Source organism: Alexandromys fortis, unplaced genomic scaffold (genome assembly GCF_014885135.2).
Source record: "Alexandromys fortis isolate MF-2015 unplaced genomic scaffold, M_Fortis_MF-2015_v1.1 scaffold_29, whole genome shotgun sequence".
In the NCBI taxonomy this organism is placed as follows: Eukaryota; Metazoa; Chordata; class Mammalia; order Rodentia; family Cricetidae; genus Alexandromys; species Alexandromys fortis.
In genome coordinates this window covers 14,224,883-14,238,380 of record NW_026067891.1, presented here as the reverse complement: position 1 = coordinate 14,238,380, position 13,498 = coordinate 14,224,883, and positions in this window count along the sequence as shown.

The following is a 13,498-nucleotide window of genomic DNA, read 5'->3' as shown; positions in this document are numbered from 1 at the left end:
CTGATGGGAGTGCAAACTTGTACAGCCACTATGGAAATCAATGTGGTGTTTCTTCAGGAAGATGGGAATTGATCTGCTTCAAGTTCTTACTATACCATCTTACCACAGAGACACTTGCTCAATCATGTTCATTGCTGCTTTATTTACATTCGCCAGAAATTCATAAACAATTTAGATGTCCCTTAACAGCAGAATGTGGCACATTTACACAATGGAGTATTACTCAGCTGTTTAAAAAAATCAAGAAATTTGGATGTAAATGAATGGAACAAGAAAAAAAATTATCCAAGACAAGCATGGTATTTACTCATTTATATGTGGATATTAGCTACAGTCCTTAGAACCATGGAGGTTTGGGGACTAAGGAGGATAGATAGGTCTCATTAGAAAAGGGAGATAGAACAGTCAAGGATAAGTGGGGGTGGGCTAGAGTGAGAAGATCAAGTGGGAAGGATATTCAGGGAGTGAATACAGAGACAGCAAAACTTAAAAGCCATTTGAGGGCTAGGAATACAGGAGAAGCTTCTTAAAATATATACATTTATGAAGGCAATCTAAAGGAAATCACCAGATAATGGGGGAAACAGAACTCCAACTTGACATCTCTTGCCATTAAGTGAATCTTCCAGTACCAAGACTAGTTTTCATCTGATTGAATCATTGACCGAAAGGGTCCCATGGGAACCTCCCAACAACCCAGGCTCTTGTCAAGACTACATGTTGCTCTCTACAAAGTGATGCTGAGTCCCCTTGCTGAAGACAACACCTACATAACCCACTGCACATGGAGAAGCTGAGCTGTGCCTGCATAGAGCCTTCATGTCCTAGTGTCTTTGGTGAAGAAAGGTACTCTGCACACAACCGAGAGAGAAACATGAACACAAACTAGTCATCAACCCTTTGATCTATAATGCTGTCCTGCTCTCCAGATATGCTAGGGCAAAAGTGGCCCAAAGTTGTGGGAATAACCAACCAATATTCAATTTGACTCCACAAGATGGGACCCATATACTACACTGCCTTACAGGACCTGAGACTAGATAGCCCAGGGACCTAGGGTAGCACAGGAACCCAGTGAAAAACTAAATACTATTGTTCTAAACAAACAAACAAAAAAACCCACAGCAATCAAATGACTCCCAATGATACTCTGCTGTACTCATAGATCAATGTCTTGCTCATCCGTCATCAGAGAAGCTTCCTCCCACAGCCGATGGGAAAAAATGCAGAGCTCCACAGTCGAGAGGGGATCTTAGGACATTCAGAGAGTGTCTTGGAGCACTCAGTCCTAAATGGGATGCCTCCACCAAATCCCTCCCCTCAGATCTCAGGGAGCCCTGAAGATCTACCTGAAGGGAGGTAGAATGTAAGCCAGAGGGGAGGAAGGACAAGAAAACAAGGCCCTCTAAAGCAATGTGAGCAAGGTTCATATGAGCTCACAGAGACTGAGGCAGCACGCACAGCGCCTGCACGGGTCACGCCAGGTCCTCTGTGTGTATATTATAGCTTCCAGTTTAGTGTTTTTAGGGGGTTCCTGATTGCAAACAAGTGAGTCTCTGATTCTTGTGCCTTCTCTTGGGCTCTTTCCCTTCTATTTGTTTGCTTGTTTTATCCAATTCCAGTGTGTTTGTTTTTGTTTTATTATACCTTATCATATCATATTATTATTCCATAGAAACCTGTTCATTTTCTGATGAGAAACAGAAGGTGGGTGGATATGGATGGGAGGGCAAGTGGGGAGGATCTGGGAGGAGTAGAGCGAGGGGTAACTATAAACACAATATATTGTGTAAGAAAAAATCTACTTAAATTCAAGGAAAAACTACTTAAAATTTTGAAGAAAAAAAAAAACAGAAAGAAAATCCAGGGTGACTTGAAAGTTGTGTGCCAGCCTGGGGTTTCTAGCTCCCATTGTGTAACTATTTTGTGGTCTGACCTTGGGAAAAGCTTTCTTCTTGGCTCTAGAAGCTTGTCTTAGCCCTCACCTACTCCAGTCATGTGTTTATGTAACACTTCTGTAGTTCCCCACAGACTTTGGATAGAGTCCCAGTGTCCTTAGCATAGTATTCAAGATACTTCATGACCTGGCCCAGCTGCTTGCTAATTCCCCGCCGTCTTCCTCTCCCACCAGAGTTTGGATCACTCATCTACTAATTGCTGCTCAAAGGCAGCAGGTTCTCAGTGACGCAAGCACACCACTGTTTCTATTGGCGTTCTAACCACTTTAAAAAGAGATTCCTGGTGGAAATGCTGGAAGAGAAGGAGTCTTGTTTGGGCTAAAAGTTTCAAAGGTGTCAATCTATTATGGTGGGGAAGCTATGATATAAAGACAGAAAACGGGGTACAGAGGGCAAGATACAGCCCCCAAGGCTCTGCCCTGAGTGTCCCACTTTCTTCAAGTAGGTCCCACTCATTCCTTTCACCCAGTGCCAATAATCCCACCATAGTGTGAATTCATTGAGGTATTAATGCATTCATAAGGTCAGAGCTCTCGTTCTCTACTTCTGGAAGCACCCTCGCAGACCAGCCCTGGGATGCTCTTCCCTAATTTCCTAGGCAGCTCTCAAGTCAATCAAGCTGACACTGAAGACTGACTACCACAGAGTCCTTTGTGCTCAGTAAGTCTCTCATCCCTTCTGCAGAAACACCAATCACACTCAAGGGCATATCCTAATACATTCATTCATTTTTTAAAGATATTTTAGCACATTAATAGGCTCCAGGAATTCAATAAAATTAGATATTCCTCCTATCCCAGCAAAACTTCAAAATTAAAATTAAAATAGGCCTTTCTCCAGCTACCTTGCCCAGTAACATCCACTGGGATGTAGAATGGAGGACAGTTTGAGTGAAATATCTCACCCTTGCCTTTGTTCTTCCTGTACCCCTGTCCATATCACGACACCTTTGAAACTTCAAGTCAAATGTATCCCATTAGTCACAGTTAAGAGGGATATAAGCTCAAGGGTAGGCACATCTGTATTTGAAACCAGATTCTGTCATCGTGAAGCTGTGATCCTGAGTAATTTTTTAACCTCCCTGAGTCTCAGTTGCTTTGTGTGATAACCCTGCCTCAAAGGGTTGAATGAAATATTTTCTCACTTGCAGGGTTCAATCAAAGTTGGCTTTAGCAACTATGTCCTTCATGTCTTCCTGGTGGACATGAAAGGGTGGTGCCCCTTTCGTTTTCTGAATGAAAAAAAAAATGCCTTAGCTAAGGTACTGTGTCACCCAGTGTCTCCTCGATTCAAACACTATACCTTCACTCAGTTTTATTGTGATTCAAGATCCATGGGGTGAATAAGGTTTTTGTTTGTTTGGGTTGTTGTTGTTGTTGTTGTTACTGGAAGAACTTCAGCATCTAGAGCAGGACCTGACACAGAGTAGGTGCCCTGCAAAAATCATTCCCCCAAAAAACTGGAATTTTATTGCCATGAGTCACAGACTTTAAGTGTCCAGTTACTTTGTATCACTGCTTCCTGCACTTTCAGCAGGAGGAATGTTGTTGATATCTTGTGGTTTTTGCATAGATATAAAATAAAATAAAAAAGATTAACTAACTAATTTTGTTGAATATCCCTTCTCAGTCCTGGGTGAATGAATTCTGCATCTGTCAGCTGATTACAGGAATCCATCTGTCTATTCATCATTATGATTAATAACTCAACCACCACATGACAACACAATGTGCCCCACATCTCACCTTTAACCCTCATGACAATCATGAAGGCAGATATTCCACTCCATAGGCCAGCCAGCTGAGCCCAGGCTCAGTCTGCTCACTAAGTATTCAAATAGAGGCTTGAAAGTCAAGACTGAGTCCAGCACTCTCCTATGCCATGATCCATGCCCTCCTGTGGGTTCCCAATGAGAGGCCAAGAGTCTTCACTCACTCTGCTCCCTTCAAAGGGGTCTGTGGTTCACAGCGATGAACACGGAGGGAAAAATAACTGACATTAGCAGGAGCAATAAAGCTAAAGAAACTGTTGTCAATAGCTTCCCGAAAATCATGGCACTAATTAAGAAAGATGCTCCTTGTTCTGCCAAAAGCTCTGTCTTCTCTCAGGGATCAATAAATCAAAAATAATTGTTTACTCTGCCTTGGTCCCCACCCTCTTGCCTGTATTTTTTCCTTCTTTCTTTGTATAATATGAAAGTTGATGAAGGAGCCTCACTTCCACTAATGAAAGAAACTTATTTTCTTGACACTGTATCCCTCATTACGAAGAGTAAAGTCCACTTAGTCGTGGCTCCTGCTGCCCCTATTTTTCCAGAATAAGACCTTAGGTCCAGAAGGCCAGTTTGGTAATAAATTTAAAGTTTCCACTAAATCCATTGCTACTTTTTTAAAAAAAAAAAAAAGACATTAAATGACAGTTCCAAAAGTGACAGCAGCCTCTGTATACATTTGCTTGCTGTTTCATCTCTTGACCCCCCCCCCACCTTAACAATGTACACATGAGCAGCACTTAGTTGGCCCCAAAGAATATGAAACCTGGAAACCTATTGAATGACAGCGTGTGAACCTGGAAAGCCTGGACAGGTGAACAGCCAATCAGGACTAGGCAGTTTAACTTACAGAATTAGGTACTTTTCCATTCCAAGCCTCAGATGGAGTACTAAGCTCTCAAAGGGGTTCCTTCCCAGCTGTCCACAGAGTAGAGAGAGTGAACGAAGAGATCATCCATCTTCCTTTCAGGACATACACTGCTCTGTCCATCCAGAATAGGTGTATTGTATAGCTCTCACTGTAGAACAGTGGGGAGAGACTAACCATGTCCCTTCCAGGACATACACTGCTCTGCCCATCCAGAATGGGCACATTGTATAGCTCTCACGGTAGAACAGTGGTATGGAGATAAACCTAACAATTAGCTTTCCAGGGGCCAAAAAGTGACATAAGTGCAACATCTGCCAACTGCCATAGTATAAATACCCCCACCTAGACAATGTGGCCAACTGCCATAGTATAAATACCCCCACCTAGACAATGTGGCCAACTGCCAGTGCCCAGTCACGTGACATAAAGTCTTTGGACACATGTTTTGGCAGAACTGTGCCTTATGGGTTCTCATAGACCAAAATTAGTTTGCTGCAGCATCCCTTGACATCTTCGGATTTTCAGTTGATGCCCCATGTGCTGTGGTCCATGAGAAAGAATCTCTTTGTACAGCTTACCATTGCCTGCTTGAGAGCTACAACTCTGCTTCATTGTGAACAAACGTGTTTTCATGGTGTTTGCCTATCAGCCTTGCTGGAGTCAGGTTCCAAAGCTGAATCAAACCAAGAGGGACATAACTGGTGCATGCTGACCAGAACATGCCATGGCTTCCCAATGAAGACTCATACACTGGCCCAGCAGCCTCGCTGTCTCACAGAAAACCATTGTCACCCACTGTTTTAACTCTTTACCTCCCTCCACACTAATCTTTTCTGACAGGTTTTGAATTCAAGATAGATTTGCAGTACACCACAGACTTAGTTGATCATTTTTATTGATATGCTATGGCATGCGAATTAGAACACCCGGAGCAGAAACCAAGGCCTTCTCTCCACCTACACATGCTGTTAAAGTTCATGACCATGGACTTCAATATATCTTCTCCCATAAAAACACAAAACCGGGAGTTAGGGAATCAAGTCCCCTCTGAAAAATCCCCTAACCTACAAGCTAATGTGCTTCAGATGGCTTCAAAATGCTAAGGTTTCTACATCACCATGGAAACAACCCCCATCAGTGAAATAATCAGTGATAGTAATAAAATAAAGGTAATAATGAGGTGGCAATAAAATAATAAACTTGGGGTAAGCAAGAGGCAGAAGCGGTTAGAGCCAGTTGGCAAAGATGGCACAGGAGAGGTGAGTGATTACAGGCGACTTGGTTCCTCAGACTTGAAACACTGCGGACCACAGGCCCCTATGTGTTCAGGTGAGGATGAGCTACTTTCACATTGCTGAGACAAGAGATCAACTTAGGGGAGGAAGATTCCCTCTGGCTCATAGATTCAGAGAATCGAATACGCAGAGTTAAGACATGGTGGGTGGAGTGGCTCTCATCAACGCAGCCACAAAAGAGAGAGAGAATAAGCATTCAGTTGAGGTTCTATTTTTCTCCTTTTATATTATTGCTCAGGCCTGTCCAGCCTTGATCCACTTTTTCTTTAGATCCACTTTTAGAGTGGGTCTTCTCCCTCTGTTAATCTCACAACACCAACAAGTATGCCTTAGTACTCTCCTGGGTGACTCTAAGGCAGCCAAGTCACCATGGAAGATTAACTGTCACAAGATCTCATTGCTGTTTATCATGGGAATCCATCACAACATAGATTCCAACAAGCACAGTGTGAAAAACAAGTGGAGCTGGAAAAGACTTAGAAACTACAAAGAACTAACCTTACTAAAGTTAATTTAAAACCTTTAAAATGGCTACACTAGCTGGGTATTTCACTCCATAAGTAAGCATTAGGATCCAAGTTCAAGCCATCAGCATCCATGTTTGGAAAATAAATGGGTATTGTGGTACATACCCATAATTTAAGTGCTAAGGAGGTAGAGATAAAAGGGTCCTTTGGGCTCCCTGGTCAGCCAGTCTAGATGAATTGGTGAGCTCTAGGTTCAGTGAGAGACCCTGTTTCAAAAAATAAAGTGGAGATGTTTGTTTGTTTGTTTGTTTTATTTCATTTGGAGAACAAATGGAAGCCAGGAAAGTAGAAAGGGCCCTTGGGGAGTGGGCAGACACATCAAGATAAGAGGAATGGTAGATTAAAGAATTAGGGTGGAATTCTAGATTTGGGGTGACTTAAGCAGGGAAGGGTTTAGGAGTGTAGGGGAGAGCTTGAGGTGAAAGGAATATGTTTATTACCACTGGTTAATAAAGAATCTGTTTCAGCCTATGACCAGGCAGAATAAAGCTAGGCAGGAAATCTAAACAGAGATATATACAGAAAGTAGACAGAGAGTCAGGGAGATGCCATGTAGCTGTCAAAAGAGAAGGACACCAGAATCTTACTGGTAGGCCACAGCCTTGTGTTGATACACAGATTAATAAAAATGATTTAATTTAAGATGTAAGAACTAGCTAGGAATACACCTTAGTTATTAGCCAAATAGTGTTGTAATTAATGTAGTTTCTGTGTGATTATTCAGGTCTTGGCGGCCAGAAAATGAACAAGCAGTCTCTGCTTACAAATGGTGTCCAATGTGAGGTAACTACATCCACATAAAATCTGAGAGAGCTTGGAAAGGAATTAGAAACAAAAGTACAGAGTTAAGCATAGCTTCTTGGTAGCAGCATTTTTTCAGGTGGGCTATGTTTGTTTGCTAGAGGCAAGCAGAGGCATGATTCCTTTAAGATAAGGCTTTCCTACAGTGTTAACATCAAAAACTGTGTGGTTCCTTTAAGATCCAACTTCCTGATTCATGCTGGTGCAGTTATGGAGTACTTAAATGGGGTCTATGGGCAGTGTGTTACAAATTGCTTAATGGTGGCATAGACCGGCTGCATCCTTGGAGTTGGAGCAGTGACCATGGCTCACAGAAGCAGTGAACATGCCTCTGTCATACTGGACTGAGAGCAAACAGGCAGGGCTGTGGAGTTGGTCCTAGCCACTCCCACTTAGCATTAATAGAAAGGTATTCTTGGTCAGAAAATTATTACAGATACACAATAAAGATGGATTCAGAAGAAAAAGACCTCTACATGGGTCACAGTGTTGGAGAATAAATGTACATGGGCTTAGGAGAGAGAGAGAAGAAAGAGTACAAAATGTCATAGATTAAAGGAGTAAATAGAATTAAATATTAAAAAGTAATAGAGTAAAAAATAAGGTGGAAATACACAGAGAGTCTTAATTATGCATATTACTGTATTTTCTTTAAAATTTTTGACTGTAGAGAGACATTTGATTCTGGGAGCTGCTAAGCTAAACCAACATACATATTTTAAAGGTATCTTGACTTCAAAATTTGGGTCTAAGGATATGTTGCTTTGCAAAAGAGATTCTGCTTTTGTTTCCACAGAAGATAAGAACCTGTGGATTCCTTCCAGACTAATGTGGTTTGATGAAACAAGACACCCCAAAAGATCTCTGTGAGCCCTAAAAAACCTTTGCCCAACTTACAGCAGAGGATGCTTAATCCTACCACAAGGACATGTGCTCAACTATGGTCATAGCAGTATTATTCATATTAGCCAGAACTGGGAAACAACCTAGATGTCCCTCAACCGAGGAATTATTAAAGAAAATGTGATACATTTACACAATGGAGTATACTACCCAGCAGGAAAAAAATGACATCTTGAAATTTGCAGGCAAACAGATGGAACTAGAAAAAGTCATCCTGAATGAGGTAATGCAGACCGAGAGAGACAAATATAATATGCACTCATTCATAAGTAGATAATGTACTTATAAAGCAAAGGACAACGAACTTCCAGGCTACAACCCCAGAGAAGCTAGGTAACAAAGAGGACCCTAAGAGAGACATACATGGATTCACAGGAAGGGGAAGGAAGATAAGAACTTCTGAGTAAATTGGCAGTATGGAGGGTAGAAGGGAAGGGTGGAGGGTGGAAAAGAGAGTGGGGAAAATGGATATAGCACATTCCTATCCAAACAATTAAAATGAGGATTTAATAAAAAAATATATTTACAAGTTCTTTTTAAAAGAAGAACTGGATCATGGAATACTATGAGCATTTCTGGCTCTTTCTAAAAAGCTCTGTCAGCTAAAAACCACTGAGTTCTCCTAAAGGTTCTTTCTAGCCCAGAACTCTCAGTACCAGATGGCCCGGGGCTCATATTTTAGCTCTGGTCGATTCTCACAGAAACTTACAGTAGAGCCCTGAAATATTTCCTTTAAGAGCACAAAATCCATAAAGTCCAAAACAGTATTTTTTGCCAGACAAAACCCCAGGGAATGATGTGTTGCTTAATTATAATCACAATCTGGTTATTTCCTCCTGTTAGCCTATGGTAAGGACATAACATAATGGAAACTTCTATCTTGGGGTTAACATTATAGTCTATTACATCAATAGATTAGTGTCATTGTCAGTGTTATAACAGTGTCTCCATAAGCAGAAGCTGTGAAACATTTAGGGATCAGGGCATTCACGAGGAAGCAATACACAAGTGGGAAGAGACATAAACAGGACAAGCCAGAGGGAGAAACTGAACTTGAGCCTGGTCTAAAAAGCCCGGGATAAGCCAGCAATGAGCTGAAGGATGAATGTTGCCCATTAGGGCTGCCTCTTTCAGGAGAAAATAGTGCAACCCTGTGTATGTGCCTCATTTCTTCGCTAATGTTAGATGTTCCAGGAAGGGTGTGATGCTGCAGAGATCTCCAGCTGAGGCAATCCCTAAAGGAGTGCACAGTTGTAGCTCCTGCTGAGCACACTCCTGACAGCTAGGCAGCAGGTCCTTTGGATAATAAGAATCCAGGTTGCACATCTTTGTTTTTCCAAAGTGATGGTAGCTGCTGGTGTTTGAACAGGACTTGACATTTTCATATCTAGTTATGTTGCTTCCCACAATCCAGACCTGACCATGGTAGAGTCAACTATTGCTCAGAATATTTGCTGCTCTTTGCTATGGAAGAATTATGTCATGCTGTCTCTGAGAAGAGGGTCACACATGTGACTTCCTTTAATCATTGACACATGGGTGAATGTGGTATCTTTTATTTTTAAGCAGAAGTTTAAAAGACACTCTCTCCTTCATCTTCCTGGCCAAGATTGAAGAGTATCCAGCAGAGGGTCAGCTTCTTCAGTACAGATTTCCACGAGAAGGAATATGGTGCTCCACAGCTACTTTGCCATGGCTGTCGTCATCTGCTATTGCTTCAAGACATTAGCATCCTTAGGGTATTTGTACCATGAGAACTTAGCCTGGATCGGCTGAAACATTCCCATCCCTCTAAGGCGTAAAGCTGCCACCTGTCAACCCTACCCATCTCTCACATCTATGCTCACTCTCATCACACAAAACCCATTTTTTCTTCCAGAAGTATTTCCATAGCACTAATTCTCAAAGGGGCGTAATTTTGCCCACCAAGAGCAACGGATAAAACACATTTTTGGTTGGATAGAGGCCAGCAGTGTTACTAGATGTTTAATACTCAATATTCACTCTGAATTTTTTTCCTCACCTCTTCTCAGTATGAAGAAATAATTCTCCTGTCTTCTCCATTAGCCCAGGAAAGAACTACTTTGAAAATCCCCACCTGGTGCCCAGCACTATAACTGACTAGTCAACTAAAACTTAATCCTTATTCAAGATAAATAATAACCAGTGTATAATGAAGTATGCTGAGCACATAAGTTCTTTAGATACATTATTTAATTTGACTTGTAAATTAAATTAGTTATTACTTATGGCTTTTATTTTACAAATGAGAAAATTGGCCTGACAGGTTAAGTACCTTAGTCTGTAGTTGGCAGTGACAGACTCAGGTAATCCAGCTCCAGTCCACTAAGTCCCAGCTCTTTCCTGTGACAGCCTGTGTACATTCCAATTCTAAGGAAGTTCTCACACAAAGTGGAAACTCAGTGAAAAGCAGTGGCTGGAGGGCTCTGTCACCAGCGAAGCCATAGTACACACATATTTTCAGTAGGAATTCTAAACAATATTAGCAATAAAATATTCTTCCCTGCCAAGGTGGAGTATTTTCGCCCAACACCTCTTTGATACAGCACAGAAGGGTGGTTAAGTGGGTGAGTGGACTAGTGTACAGACTGGAGATAATGGAAGTGATGAGGGAGTCAGCCACTGACTGACAGCAGCCAATTACCTCCATGACTGCCAATCAAAGCAAAGCCCTTAGCCTGGTGTGGCACAGTGCCTCCCTTGGATACCATGTGCAAAATGAGGTCGGGAGTCCAGCCAATCCAGCTGACTAGACTTGAAAATTGGCAAATCACCCACTTGCAAACACACAAGGCTGTGTATCACTCACAACCTGAGACCTCCACCAAGTCTGCATAGGTACAAAGAGCCAGGAAGGCCTTAAAACCCCAAATTTCTGAAGACCCTATTATCAACTAGACAAGTCTCCAGAACCCACTGCTCACCAAAGTGTTCTTTGGGGCAAAAGAAGAATGAACACACACAGCCATGACAAGTAACCCCTGTTTCTTGGGCTTTTGATGATAACTCTGTGGACATTTTATCATGACTAAGAACAGAAATTCACTGTTTCGCCAGCATTCCGTATCAATGCAGAATTCCCTTGCAATCTGTTAAATTGTGAAGGTCCAGAAAAATAAAGCACTTGTCTAATATGCAGCAGGCTCTAGATTTTCAGTCTGGGAGACTACTCATTTACTGTCTGCCTCCCTGGGTTGATTCATGAGATTCTGCAATGTGGAGATGCCCATTTTGTTCCTCTTTTGCCTCCTTAGCTATGAGAGTAGCCTTTGTTTGTTGAATGAGCAAATGACAGCTTTGCTCCTCACTGCCAAGCTCTTATCTGGTGACTTACTCCTTGAACACACTCCCTAAATTGTTTCAAAGTTTACTCAGGCCTTCCAGAAGGCCTAGGAGTCTGGGCCAGAAGACATTCCCCAAATGTCTGCCTTTAATCTGAAATGTTTCCCTCAACCAGTCCACATTTCCTGAAGTTTCCTCCAAAGACCTTTACTTATTCAATTGCTTTCAGTACCGTTTCTTGCCACCTCTTAAGGTTTTCACTTTATGAGGAAGGAGCATGGTACAGACAGACAATCACAGGCAGGAGATAGTGACATTGAACTCCCCCCTCAATTGGCCGCTAGATCTAGGGAACATTGGTAATGTCAGGACATTGTTTATCAGTTGTAACAACCATGGGAAGAGGCTGCTACTCACCCTCTGGATACAAGCCAAGGATCCTGTTAGCCCCTAAAATGTTCAAGGTAGGCCCATGACAAAGAATTATAACAGCCAAAAAAGTAAATAGTGACACATACACTGATGAGAAGCACTAGAAGTTAGAAACAGAAAACATAGTAAGTTATAGAATGGAAAAATAATAGTGCTAAAAACCACGAACACCCTCAGGAGATGCGTACTCTCCTGGGTGAACCACACTCTGGCTGTCTTCATCTACATTCAAGTGTCCTCTGAGGTACGATTACCATCTCCATGTTACTAACAAGGAAAACAGGACATCTGCAGGTCCTCAGTTATGGAGTAGCTGAGCTGTTACCAGGCTCTCCACTGCTGGGGGCTTCAAATCGGCATCCCTCTCCACTCTGGAGGACTTGGGGCCAGCGGGGCTTCAAATCGGGCATTTCTCTCCACTCTGAAGGACTTGGGGCCAGCGGGGGCTTAAAGTAAAAAGGCACAGTGTCTTGAGCTTATTGCTGAGATTAAAATGTCACAAAACAGAGGGCTGACACTCCTGGAAGGTTCTGTGAAATGAATCGCTCCCGACAGGAGTGTGAGCAGCCACTGGCCTTTGCGGTCAGATGAGCAAATGGCAAATCTGAGTACCAGTTGGGTTTCTGCTGCTACCATCATTGAAATAAGACTGGCGGAGTGAAAAGCACATTGTGTCTGGAAGCAGAGAAGGAGAAAGCAGGATGTGACTTGTGACACATCCACAAGCACACTGTGGGACTTTGGTGAGTTCCTAAGACTTGACTACACACATGGGTTTTCTGTTCTAGTAGCTTCCATAGCAGGTCTACTGGTGAAGACAGACTGGAAGTGGGAAATCTCAGGAACAAGTAGGCCATCTCTGCTTTGTACTGAACATGTCGTTAGAAGGCTGTGGAGATGCTTGCTTCCCGCGCAATCCCAGCATGTGAGTTTGACTCCCAGCACCCATGTGAAATGGCAGGTGCAGCTGTAATTCACTGAGGAAGGGAGAGGTGCCAATTGCTGCCCAGCCTGCCCAGTGAGCTCCAGGAGCTGACAATGAGGTAGCTAGCAGTGGAGAGAGACACCCAACATCAGCCTCTGACTTTCACATGCACGGACACGAGTGTGCACATGTAGGAATATGTACATACATTCCCCACATATGCACACTCACAAAGCAGGTCTTATGACCTAGGGTGACTGCTGTGTTGCCATGGCAAAGAGGGGAAGTTTTAATGGTAATCACACAGCCTGTGAACCGAATTGTTTACCACCTGATCTTGAACAGAAAAGTTTTGTCCATCACCAATATCTTTTTTTAAATTTATTTATTTATTAAAGATTTCTGTCTCTTCCCCACCGCCGCCTCCCCTTTCCCTCCCCCTCCCCCAATCAAGTCCCCCTCCCTCGTCAGCCCAAAAAGCAATCAGGGTTCTCTGCCTGGTGGGAAGTCCAAGGACCACCCACCTCCATCCAGGTCTAGTAAGGTGAGCATCCACGAAACTGCCTAGGCTCCCACGAAACCAATAGGTCCAGTAGAATCAAAAACCTGTTGCCATTGTTCTTGAGGTCTCAGTAGTCCTCCTTGTCTGCTATGTTCAGTGAGACCAGTTTTGACCCAGGCTTTTTCAGACCCAGGCCAGCTGGCCTTGGTG